Here is a 13,916-nt window from a genome sequence, read left to right on the forward strand (position 1 = left end):
CTTTCTGAGTCTGAAGAAGAAACATAAGCCTCCTCAAAACAGGGAGAAGCAGTTCCTGTCAGGATTCTATGTGGCCTGGGTTTTTGGGGACACATTAGGATCCAAAGGAAGTGAGGGTTGGGGCATGCGGAAAGCCAACAAAGTGATCACTGCTGGCATAATTGGTCAGAAAGATGACTAACAGCGATGAAACAATGTTCATTGACAGTGCTGGTGGAACCAAAACACACTGAATCTACTGAAGAGAGGAAGGAGGATTCAGCATGGGTGAAGACCCTGGCCTCAACACCACGAAAGGAGCCAGTCTCGATAGTGCTGCCTCAGACGGGACCGATGACTCTAGCCACAGGCGGCGAGAAGGAACTGAGGGGGTCAGGGAGGCGCTGCCCTTGTACGGCCCAGGGAGGAGCTATGGTCATAGGGCATGAGTGCTACCCCCTGAGTACTTCTAGACAAAGTTCTCCAGCTCTGGTGCACCCATACACCCACACGTAATACACAGCTACATCTACCCAAATAACTAAATTAAGTTACTACCACTAAATATTAACTATAACTATATACATTAAAGTTCTGAAATCGGGCTACCTGAAGCAAATGCTACAGGGAGCTCCAACTCTCACCACAGGCAATGAGAATGAACTGAGAGGGAGGCAACCATGACATCCCTGGTATGCCTTTGCTTGACAGCACTGGGGCACATGCATCACCTATTGATACTGCAAGCAAAAGTCTCTTGACAAGTGCACTGGGCACACAAACACTAGCAGTGGAATATATATGAGCACAATCACCTGAAGGAGAATTAGCATATACTATCAAAGAGAGTGTTTCACAGTTAACTGTCCATCTACCAACAATAATAGATTTCTATGCATCCTTTGGGTCCTCTCACATTTCTGTTCTGCAAAGGAAACTTAGATGGAAAGTGTCACACGGAGGGAGGAGAAGCATTAGAGTAAGGGGTTTAGTATAACTTCTGGTGATTTAATGGAAATGGCAAAGTAAAATCTGTGCATCTCTTTCAAAATTTTACCCTATGGTGTCAGATCTCTAAATCAATTATTTTATTCAAGTATCATTTAACAGGTCTTAAACTATTAAAGCCAATATTTCATGTTATATCTGGTATCCTGCTTCTAGCAGGGCAAATAAAACATCTACCTCAACATGTCAAGACCTATTCCTTTCTTTGGATTGACTCTACTCTCTGGCACATTTCTCTTCCAGCAAAGGTCAAACCAAAGTCTGCTTAAAGAAGTGTAGTCATTTCACTAACTCTTGCAAGACAGTTTGGATCTGTGTAGTTTTGTGTGCCTCAAATCAATACATTTATCTGATTTAAAGCTTGTATTACTGAAATTGCTTTTATAGCATAATGAACTGCGTTCACTATTGAGTTCCCAGTGCATCATCATCTATTATAACTGGAAATCAAAATACAGTCAGTAATTATTGTAGTTCATGACCATATTATTTAGCCAAAACATTCTCATTGTATAGGCACTATTTGCATTGCACAAGATATGACAAGAAATTACATTACTACCAACATACACAGAAGAATGGTAAGATTTACACGCAGAAGGATGGCACTGTTAAAAAGCACATATATAAGAAACACAAATCACTAAGGATACATCTACACAGCCCAGGGAAGTAAGCCTCCCAGCCTGGGTCGACAGACCAGGCTAGTGGGGCTTGTGCTACCACTCTAAAAATAGACAGCGCTTTGAATTTACAGCTCAGGCTCAGAATTCCCCCACACCCCAGCTTGGGAATGTGAGCCACAACCTCACAGTGCCATCTATCTATACAACTATTTTTAAAGCACTGATATGAGCCCTGCTATAGTTAAAACTTTGGTGTGCTCTAAGTATTATAAACCCTAAGAACTCATATTTTGTTCTTTATTTGTATTCATTTTGACTATGTTCTTCAAAGACAGGAACCATGAATGAAAATTTGCATTGATTTCAGTTAATCAGGATTTCACCTCATGTCTTCGCTACTGGGGAGATCGATGTTGCTGCAATCGATGCAGTGGGTGCCGATTTAGCAGGTCTAGTGAAGACCCACTAAATTGATGGCAGAGAGCTCTCTGGTAAACCCTGGTACTCCAGCTCCCTGAAGATTAAGGCCTGTCAACGAGAGAGCATCTCCCATCCACACAGCAAAAACACTGGAGTAGGTCAACCTAAGCTATGTCGACTCCAGCTACGTTATTCATATAGCTGGAGTAGCGCAACTTAGGTCGACTTACCCTGGTAGCGAAGACAAGCCCTTGTAGTCCTCCCTTTTCCCGTCCTGTCCAGAAACAGTCATTACAGTCAGTATTATGGCTCCATCTCAAAGCACCAAGCAGGTAAAGATCTCTCAATCAATGCCAGAATATAAATCAATTTCCGCACAGAGGAAAGGAATAAAGGAGATCAAAGAAAAAAAAAAAAATCAAATGACAATTCCTGAGAGGGACACAGCCCAGATGCTGCCAAATCTCCTGGAAAAAAAATTGGGTCTGAAGAATCCACTTGCCAAGAACCACTATTTGTGTTGAGCCAATCCACCAGCAGTCCAGTTTTCACACAAGTGCAAGCCGCTGATACAAAGGTTTCCAGGGCTGGAGGAGATTTATGGAACAGCTGCAAAGTCAACACTGTTGGAAACGAAGGGGGACAGACCTAGAAGAGACTAGCTGTGAAGTCCCTCCAACTAGGGATTTCTCCTTGATGCTCTTCCTCTCCCGTTTCACACACCAGACCCTATCCCTGGCATCATCCACACTTCTTATTCTCTTGCAACTGGATTTCTTCTATATGTTTAGGAGATGAAACAGAAAGATAGAATGGGAACCAAAAACTGAGTTATTATGAGACTACACTAAATGCTTCCAGGACAAGGGGGTGGGGAAGGGGAAGGTGTATTGCTTCTGATGTACTAACCTCGACTGACTTGTCTTTTGCTTTTTGCTTCTGTGAAACCACAACACTGTCTGTTCTTGTTCTTGCTAAGTAAATTGAGAGGATAGGGATACACAACAAAATTATTGTGTGGAGCAGTTGCTATTGTTATGTTAGAATGTTGGCTGTGGATGGAGAGTTCAAAAGTCATTCTTCACACAGCAAGGCAGATCTCTGATTGCTGCTCAGAACAGAGAATTATCTGGCTCCAACTAGAAGAAGGCTCTAGATTGCTGTAAATGTACTGTATATAGTTAAAAAAGATATATATCTGTTTACATACAAGCTCTCTATGTGTTAATATGAACACCACTACACTGCTTAACACACTTACAAAATATTATAGTAAACTAATATTTACAAACACCACCACCAATTGATGCATTCATTTTGACTGGAAAGGAATTACTTCAAAACTACATAGCAGATTAGAGCAGGAATTTAAAAAATTAAAGGGCAGTAAAAAAAGATCAATACAAACATAGTATAGCTCAAAATAAAACTATTCCCAAAAGATGTCTAAACACACAAATGTGGCCAAAGACTCCACTGACAATAAGCCAGGAAACATTTATGCTCCAAATTCTGATTCAAAATAGTTTACAGCTACCTATTTGACATACCATGTCAAATTAGTGGAGGCAAATCCCAATGTTTTATGACTGTGAAAGAGCAAACATGAGGAACTTCATTCTTTTTCAACCAGATGCTCATATATGGTACATTTATAAAATAAAATACATTTAAAACAGTGACAACTCGTATGTGCCCAAGAAAAACAAATTATGAATTGTCAAATTGCCACTAGATGGCAGAATATCATCAAGTATATACATGAATAGTATTTACTTCAGCTAAACTGCAGATTAAAAAAAACACGTTAGGAAGTTAGTTTGGCTCATCTGAATAAACAAGAAGCTTCAATTTTAAAAAAGTGATTTATATACACAGTATGATCGTGCAAAAATCTAGGATTAGAGTTATCTGAAGGTCACCCTCAACACTCTCATCCATAAGGTCCTAGGTCTATAATCCACATCGCTATGAAGGAATCAAGTGTCCTTGAGCAGGTGGCACATACACACACTAGGTTTGGTGCTGTTCTCCCAGCAACTGCATTCCAAGGCAGAAGCATACTGCTGCAGTGCTAGAAGCTGCTATGGAAAGAGAGGAAGCGCTTAAAATAAGATAAAGGGTTGAGGATAGCTCAGGAAGGGAGTGGGCACAACAAACAAGTCAGAACCACAGTGCACATTTCTTAATTTAAACAAGCTACCAAAACTGTTTAAAATGTTTTAAATTGCTGAACATAGCCTGGATACAAAATTTTAAAATTTCAGCGTGATGTAGTTTAGAAGTTGATATGGTAACAGGATTGAATTTAGCCATTTAGAATTTATAATAGAAATATCCTTTGATTTCAGTATTACTTAATAGTAGTATATACCCATGTTGCTATAAATGAAAACTAGTAATTTAATTAAATAGAAAAATATACACACTTTATGTGTTATTTGAAAAACCTCAAGAGGAAAGAATTACAGAGTATGTAACACTATGTCTATTCAGGTAGTTTTAAAAAAGGAGGATGTTTTTCTTAAACTACAATGCTTGGATTATTGGGGAAGGAAGAAAGAAGAGAAGAGAATTTGTTTAAGCAGAGCTCCTCACCTCCCTATCATAGCATATCTATCACTTACTTGGGGGCCATAAAGCTTCTGGCAATTTCTCCAGACATAAGCCTGAAACATTGTCTGTGTATGACTTTTCCTTTCCCTACCAATATTACCATTACCCTTAAGGAGGCTTGGAAGAAGGCTTTGCAGCTTCTGAACCAAGCCCACAAAGGCTGCTTTCTGCTGTATAGGAACCTACCATGCAAACTCTTAATAACTACTCTGCACTATTCTTCAAGCTACAAGAGACCTTAGCAACAGAACCAATTATGCAGTGAGTTATTAATGCAAAAATCACAAATTAAAAACACAGAGAGAAAGATGTTTATCCATCAAATATGATGGTGCAATTACTACAAGTACTTTACTTTTTTAAAAAAAGAAATTTTATTGAAGTGAGGCATTACTTTGAAAAGTGCCTCTGAAAAAATGACATTGAGAGTTTCAAATGTGTGTTTGAATACAAATCAAAACATTCTCAATTTACTAGCAAAATAAAATTTGCAACTGCCAGCCAGTCCTGTAAACTCAACCTGTGAGCTACAGCATGATAGCTTCTTTTTGGCACATGCTTCAGCAGTGCTAACCAGTAGGATTCTACAGGGAAAATTCTTCCCTCAGTTGCATCTGTGCAACCCCATTGCCTTCAGTGGGGCATTTTTCAAAGAACTGCCCACCTGAACATTTTTTTTGGCTTATGGTTTGTTAAGATTTAAGAAACATTTCATTAAATATACTACTAAAACATACAAGATAACTTTCCCTAACTTCATGCACAGTACATTTACAATACAATTGGCAGAACACACGCCTCGCCCCCCCCAAAAAGCAATATGATATGCACAAAAATTAAAAGGTTAAAACAACATGGTAGTTTTCAACTAACAGGAGTACAAAATGTTGAGCTTGGTAGTTTCAGCTTTATTTATTTATTTATTTTGTAGTCATGCAATTGACAATAACTACTGAGGAAAATATTTTCAAACCAAAAAACTGCAAATGGTTTTGTTATAAAGGTTTAATTTGTGCAGGAAAGTGGTTATTTATGCACACAAAATTGCTACTTTATAGACGGATAAGAATTTTAAAATTATATTACGCACTTTACTAGAAATATGGATTTGTACCATATAGTATTATAGTAAGTAGACTGTTCTAACATTTAAAAAATTCAGAGTGAAGAAGGCACAGCAAGGCTGTCACCGTTCCAGTTATGGCCAATTGCGAAGAATCAAATAGATACTTTTCATCCAATCCCTAGGAACACCAGCTTATTTTTAATTTTTATTTCAATACAAATATTAAACAATTCACCCCTCTAAAAAAAGGTGATATAACTCAAACTAGCCCATTAAGATCTAAATTGTAAGATTTCAATTTGTTAACAAAAAAAACCAAAAAAAACCCCACAATCTCATAAGTCATGTCTTTCAACTTTGATTTAATAATCTAATGTAGTGAGAATCATTGGAAAGTCCATTAAGAAATTCCATTCCTTGCTCCACACTTCCTTTGAAAACAAGTATGGGTAAATAATAGCACCATAGTTTTCCAGTGACACTGACTCAAAATATTATTCATATAACAGAAAACAATTTGCATAGTTTTAGATAACCATGGATACAGATGTTCTATGTATTTGGATAAGATTCTACAGGAAATTGCACTTCTAGGATACTTTCTGGCAGCAGTCAACTGGTTAAATTTTATGAGTACAACCTTTATGGTCTTTTTGTAGTTACACCTGAATTTCATAGCTTTAAATGAGGAAGAAGGAATAATTTTTCAGCTGTATATAGCCAGGATTTGAAAGCAGTCACTTACTTGTCCTTAACACACATTCAAGCAGAGAAGACTTTTCAGTGGACCATCAGGATCAGTAATCATTGTAAATCACCTCCTGGAAAAGAAAGCCTATGGATAAATATTGCTTCTTTTAATTGTATAGTTAATATTAAAGTTAAAATTTTTAAAAACATTTTACTTATTCTAATCTGGAGATTTCCAGTTTTAAACCTGCTTCACAGCTGTTGCTATTATTTACTGTAATTGCTGGACAAGATCACATTGTAATTGGAACATTTAATTTTGCAATTCCAAAGTTTATGTTGCATCTCTAATAGTACATTAAAATAAGTTATGTTTTATTTTTTCTCCTTTACATTTTTTAAAAAGGAAAAGAAAGAAGCCATCTGGGATGCTCTCTTCATAACTCCACAGGTTTTCGACTCTACCACTTACTACATACACAAAATAACAAACCGATGTTACAACTGTTTACAACTACATCATTTTAAAAATATATTAAATTCTCGTACATAGGACAGTCTACCCACTTGTGAAGTTTGTCATTTTAAAAGTTCATCCCTGTTGAATTATCAGTGTACAAAAGAAGTCTTAAAATTCCTTTTAAAGTTGAAACATCTTCTTTTCCTTCATTCAGAAAAGATAATTGCTACAGCCGATTATTTAGTTTTAATTCTCATTCAAAACACACATCCAAGACTAAGCATGGAAAGTTCCAGGTCAAAATGAGAATTTTTGTAACTTATGATCAGTAAGTAAAAACTGAGTGTACAGACACATCTTCCCTGTACATAGGGTGACCAGATGTCCCGATTTTATAGGGACAGTCCCGATTTTTGGGTCTTTTTTTAATATAGGTTCCTATTACCCCACGCCCCCTGTCCCGATTTTTCACATTTGCTATCTGGTCACCCTACCTGTACATGAGCACACTGCCTTCTGTATCATGCAAGAACAGCAAATATTTTCAAAAGAAGAAAAAAGGATACATTGTCAAGTTCCTACTGCCTAGTTTTGCTGTGAAGTTCTGAGAATGAATAATCCATTTTGTGGTGCACGTTGTACAAGGTATGATTAAGTGTACTAATTAGTGAGCATTTCTGGATCTCTATTCAGAATTACAATAACTTAAGGAAAAGTTTCAAACAACAGCTGCATGATTGAACTGATTTATTGAAAACTGCTTGAAGCATTATGTAAAGCAGAGGCTGTTGAAGCTAATTAGAAAAATAAATTGCTCTTGGGAAATATTTATGAGGCATTCACATGTAAAAGTACACACTATAGTCCTATCCAAAATCAAGAGTTTCAAAATTGATACTTCTACTCAGACTACTTAGTAGATAATCACTAGTAGTCAGGTGAAGAGCCTTGTCCAAGCAGATCATTTCTTAAGAAATTAAACTGAAGCCTTTCAGATCAGCTAGGTGTGTATGAAGTTGTCTGCTGTTTTAACCACTTCTTTGACAATACTGACTATAGCTTTATTCATATGAACAGACTTACCAATTAGAGGGGTGACTGACAATGTGGTCACATAAGAATAAGCGTCAGAAGTAAATTGTCTCCTAATTAAACACCTTTGTAATAGCATTTTATGCTAAATCAACCTCTACTAATCACAGAAACTAGAATGAAGACCAAAAAAAAGAGAAAAAAAATAATTCATAATACTGCTAAGCAAGATGCTCCATCAAAAACCCTTAATTACATTTGAATGTTAAAGAAAATGAAGCCCTTCAGATGGGCATCTCAGTAAAAACTCAAATCAACCTTATTACTTGACTATATTCAACCTTCAAATGGCATGATTATTACCCCCCAAAAAGGGCTACAGAGACTACTTATAGAAGTTCTCTACTGGAGAGACCGTATGAAGAAAATGAAAAGTGCAATTTACCTGCAGATGACCAAATAGGTTTGTCAAGACATCATTAATTATTTTAGAGATTAATATTAAAATTTCTAAATTTTAAGTCAAATTTTGATTTTGTTAAGTGATTATGAAGTCACCATAGTCATCAATCTCAAATCAATTTGGAAAACCAGAATCCTGCAATAACTGATGTTCTTGCAGGCAAATCCGTGCAAGTAGTGATATAGTTTGCCTAATCACCAAAAGAAATCCCGCTGAACATCTGAACCCCTGACACGGACTGGACAGGGTGGACAGAGAGTCACTTACAAAAGAAGTCATCTTATGGAAGAGATCTGAAATCTCAAAAAATGTTCTAAAAAAAATGAATAGTTTTGAAATGCTCAACTGCTCAGGTCACATTAAGACAGCTAAAGTGTTAAATGCTTTGCACATATTAATTTTCCATTTAAGCGACTGTTGAAATTACCATACAGCTGTTATGAGATTGAAAATGGAAAAACTGAACATGTATTAAGCAGTGGTCCACACTATGAAGCAGTTTGAAAACTGTCACTTAAATTGCTTACAATTAATTCTAGATCATTTTAGATTAAATCTGAAGCTTTGGTGACTTTTGTTCATAAATGGTATGCAGGCAAAAGGCCCAGCTATCACAAAGCAAGTTAAAAGCTTTAACAGTAAACTGTGTATACAGATTAACCAATTTTCAGTTATTGTCTACCTACCATTCCCATTTTCAGCATATTCACACCATTAGTGATATGGGCCATTCAAGACAGAATATATAGATTTAGTAACATTTATGCTTCATTCACTAATTGTATCGTTTAAAAGAATTTAATACACAGTTATCTATGAGCTATCTATTTCTGTGACTATGCCCCATCCTGTCAGTCATTACTGATAACCAGAAAGAAATATGTGGCTGATAGGTGGGCTGAAAGAGAAAACAGTCACATAGCCCAAAGATTGGTTTAAGCTGACTTCCACGCTGCTGTGTTGCAAGTCTAGGTACAATAAAGAAATACATTTTGATCAAATCATTTTCATTTTTTGTTGGGGAAGCAGTTTTATAAATCCTGTTTGTAGGCAGAGGGTGCACTCTATGGAACATCAAATCCACTGCATCACAGAAAATAATAAAAAAAGAACCCCTATATATCAAAGTTTCGGGGCACAGCAACTTTGGTGGTATGCCTGAAGTAAGGGCTTGGCTACACTTGCACGTGTGCAGCGCTGGGCGTTACAGCTGTCTTTGTACAGCTGTGTAGGGAAAGCGCTGCAGTGTGGCCACATTTGCAGCGCTGCTGGAAGTGGGGCATTATGGGCCGCTATCCCACAGAGCACCTCGTCCCATTTTGGCACCGTGCGTTGTGGGAAGGGGGCAGAGGATGTGGGTCATTCTGCTTCCTGTCCGAACGCCCCGTGATGCATCGTTTCACATCCCAGCAATCCCTGTTTTTCCGTCCACGTTTGGCATCATCTTGACTCTCTCAACGGTTTCTGTGCAGCGCGATTTCTGTGGGAAATGGAGCCCGAACTGTTGAGGAGTATGTTGATGAGTCTCGCCAGGACATTACGTTTGGCAGTTGAGCTATTCCTTATGATCCAAAGTGATGAGGAGTCCGACGATGATAGCGAGTCGCCTGACGCGTACGACACGAAATTGCTGCTGGCATTCACGGAAATGCTCAGCACCGTGGAACGCTGCTTTTGGGCTCGGGAAACAAGCACTGAGTGGTGGGATCACATCGTCCTGCAAGTCTGGGATGACGAGCAGTGGCTGCAGAACTTTCGGATGAGAAAAGTCGCTTTCATGGGACACTGTGCTGAGCTCGCCCCCACCCTGCGACGCAAGGACATGAGATTGAGAGCTGCCCTGCCGGTGGAGAAGTGGAAGCTGGCAACTGCAGCCTGGAAGCTGGCAACTCCAGACAGCTACCGATCGGTCGGGAACGACTTTGGAGTGGGAAAGTCGACCGCTGGGATTGTTTTGATGCAAGTTTGCAGGGCCACTAATCACATCCTGCTAAGAAGAACCGTGACTCTGAGGAACGTGCAGGACATTTTGGATGGCTTTGCACAAATGGGTTTCCCTGTGGTGGGGCGACAGATGGGACGCATATTCCTATTCTGGCACCACCCCACCTAGCATACGAGTACGTTAATCGGACGGGGTATTTCTCTATGGTTCTCCAGGCCAGGCGCTGCGGATCACCGTGGGTGTTTCATTGACATTACACAGGCTGGCTGGAAGGTGCATGAGGCACGCAATCTTTCGGAACAGTGGCCTGTTCAGGAAGATGCAGGCCAGGACTTTTTTTCCCGACTGGAAGATCACAGTAGGGGACGTCAAAATGCTCATTGTGATCTTGGAGAACCCGCTTACCCATTAATGCCTTGGCTCATGAAACCGTATACAGGGAAGCTTGACAGGAGCAAGGACCGTTCAACTATAGGCTGAGCCGGTGCTGAATGACTGTAGAGTGTGCTTTTGGCCGTTTAAAGGGTGCTGGAGATTCTCTGTATGGGAAGCTAGACTTGGCGGAAAGCAGCATCCTGTAGCTTATATCCTGCGTGCTGTACCCTCCATAATATTTGTGAGGGAAGGGTGAAACATTCAGTCAGGCATAGACCTCTGAGGTTCAACGCCTGGAGGCTGAATTGCACAGCCAGAGAGCAGGGCTACTAGAGAGGGCCAGCACAGGGCTTCAAGGATTAGAGATGCCTTGAGGGATGAATTTGAGGCTGAAGGCCAACAGTAATTTGGTGCCTTGCACGGGAGTGAAAGTGCAGTGGTTACATGTTAGTAGGAATCTGTTTTTCCTAAGCTGATTTGCAATGCCTGTTTCTGTCCTGGGCTAAAGTATCTTTTTTTCTTTCTGCAATAATAAAGACTGTTTTCAAAGCCAAGAAACTCATTTTTAAAAGAAAATTACTTTTATTGACAGACTCACAACATTTTTGGGAACCTAAAAGGGCAGGGGGGTGTGGTGAGAGAACTGTACAGTCACAGGTTTGAATATGTCGGTCTGGAGTGCTGTGCAATGACTGCTGCACTTCAGGATGCTATACTGCATGGTGATGGGGTTGATTTGCAGAGGGCAAAGGGTCATAAGTTCTCAGGGCTGTTTGGTGAATGTACAGGTGTTGGAGGCAGTCTGATGGTGGTAAGAACCTGGATGCGGAGAAGGGGGTTTGTGAGTGACATTGGGGCACAAGTAAAGAGCTTTTGGCACCGGGCGTGGGGGCCAGCTCGGTGGTGCTCCTGCCTGAATGTCTTAACGAGCCGCCTGGTATAGAGTCCACTTGGCGCACCAGGATGCTTATCAGCTGCTTTGTGCTTTTCTTCCTGGGCCGCTGCATTCTCTGGCGGATCCTGCTTTCTTTCCCTCCCAGTCCTGCAGTTTTTGATTCTCTCTGGCAGAGTGATCCATAACTCTGCTTGCAGCAGGTTGTCTTTTGCTTTTTCGCGGCTTTCTTCTGGAGGTTTTGGAGTCTTTCAGCTGATTGATAACACTGGCATCCAAGAAGTCCAAGGTTGCTTGTAGAAAGGCAAAAAAGGCAACAGTTAACAGAGGCAGCATCGTTTATACTCAGACAGTTATTCTCAGCACAGTTGAAGGAGTTTACAGTCTTCACAATAGCATAATTTTCCCATGCCAAAGAGAGCGCACATAACCCATAGGAGCCCCGAATGGTGAGTAAGGGGGACTGATTGCTTCTGGCTGCACTGCGGGTTTTTGGTGCATTGGCAAAAGCAAACAGCTGCAGGGCGGCACCTACAGCTGAACACTCTCCAACATTTCCACAGGAGCTGATCCTGGAAAGATATCTCGCTGCTGCGGGTCACCTGGGAAGGAGTGGAAGGCCGTCTCTACAGCAACGCAGATTCCGCCCTGGCCCCTATGCAGCTTGCCTGTGTGCAGCAATGGTCCCCCCACCCCTCGCGCACAGTGGCGGCGGATGCATTAGCCTGACTGGGACAAGGACCACAGGGCTCTCTCAATAAACTTGTGCAAGCGCATTGCCCACGCTCTGGCAGAAACTTTTGAAGAGATTTACGAGGCCGATTACTCCGCAACGTGATAGACCATATCAATAGGCTTTTCCACATCTAGGCATGCAATGCATGCAGCCCTGACCTCCCTCCTCTCCCGAAACATTTCCATCTGAAATACAAGCTGCTTACTGGGGAACCAGCTCCTGTTTGTCCTCCACCAAAGCCCAAGTACCGGCTGCTGCAACTGGCTACCTTCCTCCTGGCTTGAGAAGAGCTCCTGGCTGCATGCTTCCTGGGACTCTGGGGTGTCTCCCTCCATCCCAGTACCCTCACTCTTGGTTTTCTCTTCACCCCCCCACAAAGTGTCCATCGTCGTCCTCAGATTGGCGGTGGGGTCACGCCCAACTATTGCTTCCAGCTCTTTGTAAAAATGGCAGGTAGTGGGGGCAGCACCAGAGTGGCGATTTCCCTCACGGGCTTTGCAATAGGCACTCAGCAGCTCCTTCACTTTAACCCTGCACTGCAGCGCGTCCCAGTCATGGCCCCTTTCCATCATATCCCTTGATATCTGTCCATAGGTATCGTAATTCCTACAGCTAGTGCGCAGCTGGGACTGCACAGCTTCCTCCCCTCAAACACTGATGAGGTCCAGCAACTCGCTATTGCTCCAAGCTGGGGCTTGTTTGGTGTGTGGAGGCATGGTCACCTGGAAAGATTCATTGATTGCACTCCACACCTGGCTGAGCAAATAGGAAGGGGATTTTTAAAATTCCAAGGGCTTTTAAAGGGCGGGTCACCTGAGGCCAGGGCAGTAGAGTTCGAACTGATGAGCAGAGTGGCTGGACAGGCATTCTAGGATACTTCCGAATTCCTCTGGAGGCCAATAACAGCGCTTTTGGTGGCCACACTGGCATCACCAGCGCTGCAGTCGTTATTCCTCAGGCAGAGGTAGAGTACAGCCAGTGCTGTATCCAGGGAGATACAGCGGTGGATGTGCCTTGCAAGTGTGGATGGTGTGTTAGTTGCAGCGCTGTAAAGCCACCACCAGCGCTGCAACTCTCCAGTGTAGCCAAGCCCTAAGTGACTGGTTTGGTTGTAGCACCAGTCTATGCCTTCCAATTTTGACCAAGTAGACTACGACTAGAATGTAAACACATGACCAATCTAAAAGGAAAGATGGAATATAGTTTCTGAAAGAAGACTAGTGGTGCAGAATAACTACAGTTTTTGATAAAGCCTACAGGAAGGTCTTTCCAGTGTAAAAAGACTATCTAGATAAGTATTTTCATTAATTTGCTCTGACCACCTTCCTGGAATGATAACTTGGAATGGTCTTTACTAAGGTTAACTAAGGCACTGTAAGTCCTACTCCACGGAAAAGAGCTAGAGTAATGTAAAAAAATGAACAGAAATGGAAATTTTGGTTGATAAACTAAACCAATTAATCAAACTCAATATGGTAAAATATTACCACACATCAAAAGACTGAGCACATTATAACTTGGATCAGTATTACTCTATGTTTATGTGAAATATTTTTAGCTGATATAATAAAAGGTATTAAATATTGACTTCATCATTTCACTGAAACA

The 13,916-nt window shown here is 40.9% G+C and overlaps 1 protein-coding gene across 2 annotated transcripts in view; it reads right to left on the reverse strand.

The window, feature by feature from the left end:
- Positions 1–13,916, reverse strand: part of NCOA3 (nuclear receptor coactivator 3) — a 179,439-nt gene that overhangs the window by 53,287 nt on the left and 112,236 nt on the right. For both annotated transcript variants that reach the window (XM_075072275.1, XM_075072276.1), the window contains exon 3: positions 6,461–6,536. The gene's annotated coding sequence lies outside the window, so the exon portion shown is untranslated. The remainder of the gene's footprint in view (positions 1–6,460; positions 6,537–13,916) is intronic.

This window comes from Chelonoidis abingdonii, chromosome 14 (genome assembly GCF_003597395.2).
Source record: "Chelonoidis abingdonii isolate Lonesome George chromosome 14, CheloAbing_2.0, whole genome shotgun sequence".
Taxonomy (NCBI): domain Eukaryota; kingdom Metazoa; phylum Chordata; order Testudines; family Testudinidae; genus Chelonoidis; species Chelonoidis abingdonii.